Here is an 11,607-nt window from a genome sequence, read left to right as displayed (position 1 = left end):
GTATGGTCACACGTAGGATGGATACGGTTACGAGAGACACCCAATATAAAGGAATGCACTCTTACTACCAACACTCCTGAAAAGACACAAATACACAAATGGACTCTTGCTCTCATATGAGACCTTCATTTTTGTAATCGTCACAAATAGACAAATGAGGGATGACACTCCAACTCAAAAGCTTGCTATATGTTTCAGCTTCATGCATCCAACCGACTCTCATCGCTTGAATTACAACATACATGATCGAGCAGGTCAAACTACGAAAGACATCACCCTCATACCATATTTATTCTATGACCGCCGCCTTCGTTCCATATCTCCTCACTATTACCAGACGTCCCATTTTCAAAATGCAACTGGCCTCTAGCTTCAAATCTTGCACTCGTCATTTTAGTTGCTCGAGCATCCCTTCTTTCCGAAACCAGACAATGATTGTAGGACACCAACGTTCTTCTGACAATCTCTCATGTTGAGGGCCTAAGTCATTGTGCTCTTTGGTGTTTTTTCCATAGCAAAGCATATGCTCTTGTGCTATTCTTTTTAATCAACGCTAGTAGCAGCTTTACAATATGTTGTGAACTTAGCTGATCAAGGTACTTGGACACTTTGCGGAAAATAACCATGCTCCATCTTGTTGTCTTGCAAACACTAGATTGTCGTAATTCATTAAATATGCTAGATTTTCATGACCCCCCCCCCCCCCCCCCAAATGCATCTTGTGCATGGAAGCTTAATTTACAATTATTTTTACATTGCCTCCGCGTTCTTCGAAAAGGAGGGTCGACCACTGACCTCCGCTTCAGTTCGTGCACATATCCTTATATATTATTGATTACTCAACAATGCCAATCAAATTATATCATCAATACAAAAAATGGCTCAAGGAGAAACTACAAACTGATGCCATCAAAAAGGGATCTGACTGGCGACAATATCCCTACAATTCTACCCTAAACCCATAACACCGAAAAATGAACAAGCACACAACTCCTAGAGAACGCCTTCAGGAAGCATTTTCCGCACATGCACTGATGTTGACAGGTCCAGCCAAAGGTCGAACACGGGATTTTCATCCTCGAAGTCAAGCTTCGAGCCGGCACTTTCAACATGGACAGGACGCAAGCATGTCAACATTCCCTGATGATCTTTGGCAGCTATGAGGGAAGAAGAGAGGGAAGTGGAGGGGTGGTGGCGACTAGGGTTTTGGAGAGGGGACGGGCACCTCTTTGTCTGTCCACTAAGTCCCAGTGGGTCCTTCACCTTGTGTCCTCGTATGGGACAATTTGATACTTGTGATGTCCCACACATGTGAACCCACAATGTTCTATGGTTAATCAAATGCGACTCATAGTTGATGGCATCTTGTAAAGTAAAGTAATCCCGCTATTTGGAATCTTTCCGGGAAAGGACCATGATGGATCCTGATGTTCTGAAGATATTAGGTTATCCTAATCGAAATTAAAATTTAGGTACAGAAACAACATATATATCAAAATTAGAGATGTGAATACTTGACTATTCTTTGGCCGCGCGTCATAAAAAGTAGAGATTTCATTATTTTTTTCGGAAACACTAACGCCCACACGTGTGGCACTTCTCCAACTCGCTCACACGCATGGATCGTCGTCTAGTGCAATTTGCACGCGAAAAGGTGGATTTGGTGTGCCACGTAGGACGGGTCTGGTGTGTGGGCGTTGAAGAGTTTGCCCACACGCCCCGCACCTTGCTGTTTGCCTGCCTGTGTGGACGAACTAGTTTCTGCCCACACAGCCACCATCTAGTCCATGCGCGTGTGGGCAAACTGCTTTTCGCCCACACGACGACTCCTACGTTGTGGATGGCAACTGCAGTTACGCGAACGTGGCAACCAGGCAAACACACATGGCAACTATAATTCATTGCTAGACGGCAACTGCAGTCGCGCGTACGTGGCAACCAGATAAACACACATGACAACTGTGATTAACCATACATGGCAACTATGGTTGGACCACACGTGACAACTAGATAAACACACATGGCAACTACTGGTTGACCATATGTGGCAAGTAGTTAATCACATACGGCAACTACGGTTTGATTACATGCGGCAACTACCATAAATTAGACATGGCAACTATAGTTAACCAAAACAGATAGAGTTGCCATGTTTTTACAACTACACTTGCCATCCCGGATAACTACATCTGTCATCCCGGATGGCAACTAAATCGTTATCCCGAGGGTACCTAACGTAGCTGCGCTAGGACGTGTGGGCATTCTTGCTTCGTGCCACACGCGCGAGGTGAGGTGAGTAGTATTTGTTGGGCGTGTGGCACGAAGTAGCTGCGCCCACACGTGTGGGCAATTCTAATGTCCGCCCACACACAGCCCGTGTGGACTGCCTCATACTCACGCCACACACGGTGTGTGGGCGGATGCCTAAGATACCACACGTGTGGCAGTTATCGACGTCCTATTTTTTTGTTGATGTACTAGTACATCTAGCCAATTAACATAGTACTGGTCAATATCATTTAGTATAACTTGTTGATTTTCGTGTTGAACTGACAGCTTACACATGCTTTCGTGGTTCGTGCATGAACGTGATTAGGGCATAGTTAAAACCTTGAGGCATGACCACTTTAACCCATTCACCTAATCGATGAATTTCTTAACAAATATACGAGTAGGACTGATCACTTTAACCAAGTTGCACGTGATGGCATCTAGAGATTTAAAGAGATCTATCCAACAACTTGGAAATTTTGGAGGAAATAACCATGCTCCATCTTGTTGTCCTGCAAACACTAGCAAATGCTGAATCAGACGAACCAAAGTAATGTATATGATTCTAGGAATATTAATTTGTAATTTATTTCGATTTCATCTCTTGTCTTCGTGAGGTATAACATTAATGCATGTGCTCCACGGAGTGTTCATTAGGTCTGCAGCATCAAAAGTAGAGACTCGTTGATTTTATGTCATTGCAGTCAATAAAGCAAATCAAAAATTTGATCAATGGTGCACAACCTTATTGAATAAAAAAGGGTCCGTGAAGCTTCACATGCTTTTCTGGTTTATGCAAGCTAACTTAGATGTATGAAAACTAAACTCCAGAGTCCTTGTATTTTCTTGTCGATGCCACACAACATTTCCAGGACACCTAAGCTTTCCGTCAATCCCATAGGCATGGCAGTGGCCTCTCTCATTGGCTTTTTAGATGGTTTTGCGTAGAAAAGCATGAGCTCTGTCTCTGCTAGTATTTGTGTAAACTAGGTATCATCTCGGTCACTTGGAATGTTTGGGGACGATAACCAAGTTCAATAGCGATGTCGTTTGAACCCTAGGTTGTCTCTTAAGCCCGCGTCGTGACCAAGCGTTGATCCATGTGCAATTCACGTGGATTCGCAAGTGTTCTTTAGGCATGCAGCGTAAAAAGGAGAGACTTGACTAAATGTATAGGTCACTTCGGCCAACCGATATTTTGACCAATATTGTAGTACAGTAAAGTTTGTTGAACTGACAGTGTTCACATGCTTTTCTGGTCTGCAGAGATATTGAGCTCGATCCAGCCTTGGAGTTGCGCTTCCCGTTCAAACCAAAGAAGAACGTATCATGCTGCCTGCAGCTAATCAACATGGTGGACAGCTATATTGGCTTAAACACAGGGATCAACAAAAGGAAAGCAAAGGAATCATACCACCATTTTGCAGGCCTAACATAATTGTGGTGAAACAAAAAGGATTTAGTAGTTGGAAAGTTAAACTGCTATCTCTGGGTGGAAGGACATGGTACTATATATGACTTCCTTCATCTAGTTACCGAAAGGAGTATTACATACTGATAAAAAGTAAAGCTGCTATCTCTGGGTGGAAGAACATGATTAGAAGGATTACTTCCGATCAAGATTTTTTTTTGGCAAGGAGATAGCGAGAGAAAGAAATATCGGTTGGCTACATGCAGTGTGTTTTGCCATCCCGAGGACCAAGACAGGTTAGGCATTCATGACCTTGAGGTTAAGAATAGGGCCCTCCTCGGTACATGGTTGTTCAAGTTATTGAAAATGGTGTATGGCAAATCCTCCTAAGGAGAAAATATGTGGGTTCAAAGGCGGTATCCAAAGTATACTGGAAGCCCGGGGACTCTCACTTTTGGGCGATACTAATGGCAACGAAGATATATTTCTTCCACTATGGTTCCTTCTTGATTAAGGATGGCTCAAAAATTAGATTCTGGAAGAATAAGTGTCTAGGTAATGCTACACTCCTGGAACATTATCCAGCTTTATACAATATTGTGCGTCACAAGGGTGATACTATCGTCAAGGTTTTGAAATTATTTCCGCCAAATATAACGTTCAGAAGTGATTTAATTGGACCTAGATCCAATCGTGGAACATACTACTCCAGCGGTTAACCACAGTACAGTTGTCACAAGAGTCCGATGTATTTCATTGGAACCTACATGGGAATGGGCAATTCTTAGTGAAGTCTATGTATAGAGCTTTGATCCAGTCTGACGTGCCAGTTGACACTAGTAGAAAAAGGGCCATTTGTCCCGGTTCATAAGGCCCATCTGTCCTGGTTGGGAAACCGGGAGTAAAGGATCGTTACTAATGCCTAGGCCTTTAGTCCCGGTTCTTATACTAACCGGGACAGATGGGCCTCCACGTGGCCGGTGCTGCGAGCCCAGGCAGGAGGCCCTTTAGTCCCGGTTGGTGGCACCAACCGGGACCAATAGGCATCCACGCGTCAGCTGTTCAAGGGCTAGGGTTTTTGTTTTTTTTTTCTAAAAGGGGGGTGGATTTGGGGGTTTTGTATGGTTAATTAAGGTGTTTCATATATTGTGTTAGGTAGCTAATTAATTAATAGAGAGAAGTGTCCTCTCTTATCTCCGTGCTTGGTCGACGCTATGTACTATACATAGAGAGGCCCTCGACACGCTAGCTAGTAAGAAAATGAAGGAAACCATTAAGTACAGAAGTTCGTCCTGCATACCGAGAGAAGTGATCGACCTCTCCTTCTCCGAGAGATTGGTCGAACAACAAGTTTTCGTATTATCTATCTGATGCTACTGGCTACATACATATACAATATGTAAGATCTCTTACAATCCCCTAGCATTTGAACTCAACTTCCACATGGTATTCTCCGGCTTTATTGATGACGTGGTCAAGAAAGTATCCCACCAATTCCTCTTGAATTGCTTTCATGCGATCTTGTGGTAGGAGTTCATTCTGCATCTGCCACGTCTAATTTGAAGAAGTGGGTTAATACATATATATGAATGAAACTCAACAGAAATGATGGTGTAATAAAATGAAATTGTGAATATTATTGCTTAGGCACTTCATATTGTCTTTTAGAGTAGCCTCGCTTATTTTTCGAAGTCGCGTTGTAGATGAACTCGCACACGTAGTATCCACAGTAATCATTCCCTTGTTCCTGCCACAAGCACTTTACGAGAAATAGAGGTCAATCAAACTGATAATGAAGCATTATAAATGGCATTGATGAAAGTAGCTAGAATCAACGGGAGATGCGCGCAACTAGCTAGCTAGTAGTACTTACTTTCGGATATTTATATTGTAGCTCCTTCGGCAGTCTCGGAGCTTCTGCGGTGAACTGTTTCCAAACCCTGCAAGACAAAGAAAATAATTATTACTTGAGATATCAGGAAATGAACAAAAAGTTGTTGATATGGTGCGATAATGATCGATTGAACTTACTTGTTGAGCATTTTAGTCATGTCCGCATAGGTCTCGGGATCTTTTCGTCTCGAGTCTAAGACGGTTACTAGTCCCCACTCAAGCTTAATCTCCAGGAGAATATAGTGGAAGCTACGCACGCATGCATAACTCATCAATTACATTACTATAACCTCGCTCGAGTAATAAGGGAAACCGAATGCACACGACAGTAACACTCACTTGAAGTTGTAAGGAAAGAGTATTAAATCTTTGTTTTGATTTATTAACAATGATTTGAGCAAGTTGGCCTCGGCCTCTTCGACGTTCTTTGTAACCTGAAATTCATCTATGAGATTTGTGTTAATGAACCCAATATCATACATTTCTGCTTTTGCACTCGACGATCTTCAATATGCATAATACAGTGAGGATAATTATAAATGCATGCAATGAGAGAGCTGAGCTATATATAGAGACTTAATGACAAAAGTAGTACTTACAGACAGTAGCAAGTGACCGTTAATTTATCGAGGGCCTTTTGATTGAAGAACTGGAAGAACTCTTCAAATGGAACATGCAATAGATCAGTTCCAACGAGGTCGTGCTCCTCTTTAATTCTCAGATACAAAGTATTCGTCCCCCCAGACTCTCTGCAGGTTTTCATGTACCAATTATGGAATATTCGCATCATCGTTGTTAGAGATTTTTCATCTTTGACGAGAGGCTTCCCGTACTCGTATCTGTGTTCATCCACCTCCAAGAAATCATAATGTACATCATCGAGCAGGTAATCTCCAAGATTGCTATAACCGGCACCATCCCTAGAGCATTAGCGACGATGTCGCTAGACACATTGAGCGGGGGGCACGATTGGTTTGCTTGTTCGCCGAGCTGGGCTATTTTTTTCCCAGCTACTCGTTCTTTTAACCTTTGATCACTGACAGTATTTTCCGACCGCTCCGCTTTGAGATATGCCTTTTCAATAATGCGCTCGTAGTTGGTTTTTGGCGGAGACTTTGGTGGTTTCCTCAGGGCATCGATAGTGCGCTTTGCTTTCACCGGATCTACCTTCTCCTCCGGAGGTGGATGTCTCTTTGCTTTCAACCCTTCAAATAAGTCCTTCACTTCGGTCCGCACGATCTTCGCGTTTTCCTCTGCGGTCCTCTCGTATGGTAACTTCTCTAGAGGCTTGAGAGGTGGACCGTATCTGTATTGCCTCCTGCCTCTGGCTGTACTGCTAGACGCCGGAGCAGACGGAGCGGCTGCGGCTGTCTTCTTTCGTGCTTGCTTATGAGGCGGAGGAGAAGGACTATGACGCGCCGGAGCAGCCGGGGCGGCGGTGGGTCTCTTCCGCCCTTGCTGGCGATGCGGAGAAGGAGGAGGCTAGTGGCTGCTCGGGCATGCCGGCGCAGGCGAAGAAGGAGGCGGAGTGCCGCCATGCGCCGGAGAAGGAGGCTGGGTGCCCTGATCATCACTCGCCGGAGGAGGAGGCGGTGGAGGAGGCGGAGTGCCCTGACTCGCCGGATGAGGAGGAGGAGGCGGAGGCATCCAGTTTGGAAGGTTGATGAGCTCCTTCCGCCATAGGCATGGAGTCTTCAGACAAGAACCCAGCCGAGTCTCCCCTTCACCCATAGGGTGGCTGGAGGTCCTCAAATCCTTCTGTGATTTCATCCACCATCACCCTAGCATATCCTTCTGGAATCGGCCGGCAGTGAAAAGTTGCGCCAGGTTCAGGAGGTGCAACAGAGCCAACAGCCGCCTTGACTTTCAATTCCATCCACTGCATCATAAGGTGGCAATGCTGAGACTCCGTGATAGCATCTACGGGGTAGCTAGCAGGAGCCATGAAGACAGGCTCCTGAAGCAGCTTCGTGGAAGCCACACTGCTTCTCCGCCGAGATGGCGGGGTAGCTTCGGGTGTAGCTTCGGCAGGTCGCGTGCTGCGAACTGCCTCTCATTCCTCTAGCGCTTGTACCCTTGCGTGCAGCGCCTGTAGTTGGGTCAACTCCTTTTTCTTCTTCCTCTCCCGGCGTTTGTAACCGCCTGCGTCAGGAAATCCAGCCTTCCATGAAAGGGAGCCTGGCGTGCCTCGTGTCCGTCCGGGGTGCTCAGGATTCCCGAGGGCCTCTGTGAGCTCATCGTTCTCTCTGTCTGGAACGAACGTCCCTTGCTGCGACTTTTCGATATACTCCTGAAGCTTCTCGATGGGTGTGTTCAGCTGCTCGTTGGTCCAAACGCACTTCCCTGTTATAGGGTCCAATTTTCCCCCAACCCCGAAGAACCAAGTCTTGCAACGGTCTGGCCAACGTCAAGTCTCTAGTTCGATCCCTTTATCAATGACGTCATTCTCAGTCTTGTCCCACAACGGCCGGGCTTTCAGGTAGCCACCTGACCCCGTGCGATGGTGATGCTTCTTCTTTGCAGCATTTTTCTTGTTTGTTGCTCACATCTTCGCTGCTCTCTGAGATTTCTTTTTGGTGACAAATTCGGGCCACTGATCTTTGATCTTCTCAAATCGGCCGATGAATTCAGGAGTCTTGTCTTGGTCGACTAACGATGATTTCAGCTCATTCTTCCACCTCCGGAATAGCTCAGCCATCTTCTTAAGAGCATAAGCCTTGATCATTGGCTTTTTAACTGGATTCTCCGGATCCTCCTCTGGCGAGAAGGTGAAATTTTCCTGCAGGCAGTCCAAAGATCAGCTTTCTGCCTATCGCTGACATAAGACACCTGAGAGTCTTTGTCCTTAGGCTTCAACCATTGCTCGATGCTGATTGGGATCATGTCCCTCACTAGAACCCCGCACTGAGCATTAAATTTTTGCTTGGTCCGGAGGGGTTCAATCGGTTGGCCAGCGCGATCAATTTCGATGATCGTGTACCTTTCATCCGCGCGCAACTTTCTCTTCGGGCCTCGTCTCGTTACCGAAGTGTTACTTGATCCGGAGGGCTAGAAAAGAAGAAAAAGAAGAGAGTTAATATGTGTACATACCAAAAATAATTGATGCATCAATTAGCTATAGTCAGCACATGCTTAATTAATTAATATATATACCTGGCCGGACTCCGTTCGGTCACCGGAGCCTTCTTCTTCATCCTGTCCTTCCCCCTCAATTCGGTCACCGGAGCCGCCATCACGGTGTCCTTCGTCCTCCATTGTTTGATCATCGTCATAGCCTGCTTCTTCATCCTGTCTTTCAAGACCATCGGTGGATGTGTCGTTGAGAAACGACAAGACGGCATCACTTCCGTGTGCGATTATCTCCCCCAACACCGCTTCTTTTGCTTCGTCTCGGGGGTGCGGATCCATAATTTCTGCAAATATTTACAACATGGCAATTATTATTCAAACATGACAGATGGATATATTAGTGGCAAATGTTGAACTAGCTAGCTAAACACGATAAGGAATCATATTAGTGGCATGGCCTCGACGCTTCTCTAGGGTTTGGGGTGGCCTCGACAATGCTTCAAGGGTTTGGGGTGGCCTCAACAATGCTTCAAGGGTTTGGCGGCGTCGATGTCGTCGGGGCGGCAACTGCGAGATGAGAAGTGAAATTTCCACAAGTCCTGCTTATATACCAAGAGCATTGGTCCCGGTTCGTGGCACCAACCGGTACCAATGCCCCCCTTTAGTCCCGGTCGGTGCCACCAACCGTGACCAAAGGTCAGTTTTCGGCAGGCCAAAGGGCGGGAAGCGGCAGCCTTTGGTCCCGGTTGGTGGCACCAACCAGGACTAAAGGGGGGCATTGGTATCGGTTGGTGCCACGAACCGGTACCAATGCACCCCTTTAGTCCCGGTTGGTGCTACCAGCCGGGACCAGAGGTCCTGTGCTGCTGCGCCCGCGTCGAAAGTTTAGTCCCACCTCGCTAGTTGAGAGGGGCGCGCAGTGGTTTATAAGCCCCACTGCCGCACCCCTCTCGAGCTCCTCTCCATTGCAGGCTTACGGGCCTAAATGTCACTTCTATGCCTGATGGGCCTACTGGGCCTTCTGCGGGCATGAATCCTAGCCCATCAATGGGTTTCTAGTCGTATTCAGGCCGTGGCGGCCTAGTAGGTGGCATATTTTTTATTTTTTGACTGTTTTTTTGTTTTCTTTTTTGCTTTATTTATTTTGTTTTGTTTCTACTTATAACAAAAAACTTATTTATTTTATTTTATTTTATTTTATTTTGTTTCTAATTGCTTATTTATTTTATTTTATGATAATTCTTTTTGCTATTAAAGTTTCTAAAAAAAATTCCTTACGAAAATTCTTTTTGCTTTTCATGATTTTGAACAGAAAATACTTTGATAATTTTAGTTTCATCAATTTTATATAATTTTAGTTTCAATAATACTAGAGGTTGCTTATAATGTTTTGAATAGAAAATAATTTGTTAATTTTAATTTCATAAATGTTATTAAAGTTTATTTATTTTGTTTCTACTTATATATTTTATTAAAGTTTATATTAATTTATTTCTAATTACTTATTTATTTTAATTGTTATTTTTCATGCACCATTTTTCATGCATTTACTGATTATTTGAGCTATAAGACCCTCAAATTGAAAAGCACTACAAATAAATTCTGAAAAGGTTGAAAGTTGGCATGGTATCATCATTTCACCCACATAGCATGTGCAAGAAAGTAGAGAGGCTTACGGCAAAAACTGGATGCACTTCGTGTACAAAACGGACAATCTCTTTGGAAGTATCAGGGTTTCATACGGAAACTCGTCTATTACAATGGGATTTCATTTTTCTGAACTTATTTGAACTTCATAGTTTTTTTGTGCTTAAAATGCACAATTCAAAGCCACATCATCAATTTTCAACCCTTTCTGACTTCATTTGTTATTTTTCATGCATTTACTGATTATTTTCAGCTGGATAGTGATAAGTGACCAAATTAATAGTAGTTCATCATCACATTAAAACCAAAGTACATACATAGTTCAAATTGAACAACATATAGCTCTCCAGAGCATCTAGTTAAACCATATATTGAAACTATGTAAAACCTTTCAATGCAACAACAAATGCGATCATAATCACAACTAAGGTAACAATTGATCCAACGTCATAATGATACCAAGCCTCGGTATGAATGGCATATTTTCTAATCTTTCTAATCTTCAATCGCATTGCATCCATCTTGATCTTGTGATCATCGACGACATCCGCAACATGCAACTCCAATATCATCTGCTCCTCCTCAATTTTTTTAATTTTTTCCTTCAAGTAATTGTTTTCTTCTTCGACTAAATTTAACCTCTCAGCAATAGGGTCGGGTGGAATTTCCGGTTCAACCACCTCCTACATAAAAAAAATCTATGTCACGTTGGTCGGCATAATTGTCATAAACAATAAATGAACCAAATAGTTATAAAAAGATAATATATACCACATCCGAATCATAGACAGGACGAGGGCCGACAGGGGCGGATGCCAGAACCATCGCACTATATAATAACAAGGAATAATAAAAGTAAGAAAATTAGACAAGTATCCATCTCAAGTAAGAATTTTTTTTCTTTCAGAAAGAAGATAAGAACAAGAGGCTCACCACGGTGGTGCCGGCGATGAGATCGGCGCGGGCGATCGACGGCGGTGAAGATGGGGAAGGGGCGTGACGGACCGCTAAACCTAGAAAAATCTCGAGGAAAATGGAGCTCCGAGGTCGAGTTTCAAGAGAAGAAATATTAACTAGTGTGGCTCGGACATTTCATCGAACACCTCATGTGCATAGGAGGTGAGCTAGAGCACCCAAATGCCCTCCCCTCGCCGGCCAGCAAAAAACAGAGCACGGTGGAGTGCTCTGCTCGCTGGCGATGGGCTATATATAGGCAAATCATTTGTCCCGGTTCGTGGCTGGAACCGGGACCAATGGTTATGGGCCAGGAGTGAGGCCCATTGGTCCCGGTTCGTTCTTAGAACCGGGACAAATGG

The sequence above is a fragment of the Triticum aestivum genome, chromosome 4A (genome assembly GCF_018294505.1).
Source record: "Triticum aestivum cultivar Chinese Spring chromosome 4A, IWGSC CS RefSeq v2.1, whole genome shotgun sequence".
Classification (NCBI taxonomy): Eukaryota; Viridiplantae; Streptophyta; class Magnoliopsida; order Poales; family Poaceae; genus Triticum; species Triticum aestivum.
Note: the sequence above shows the minus strand (reverse complement) of the source record.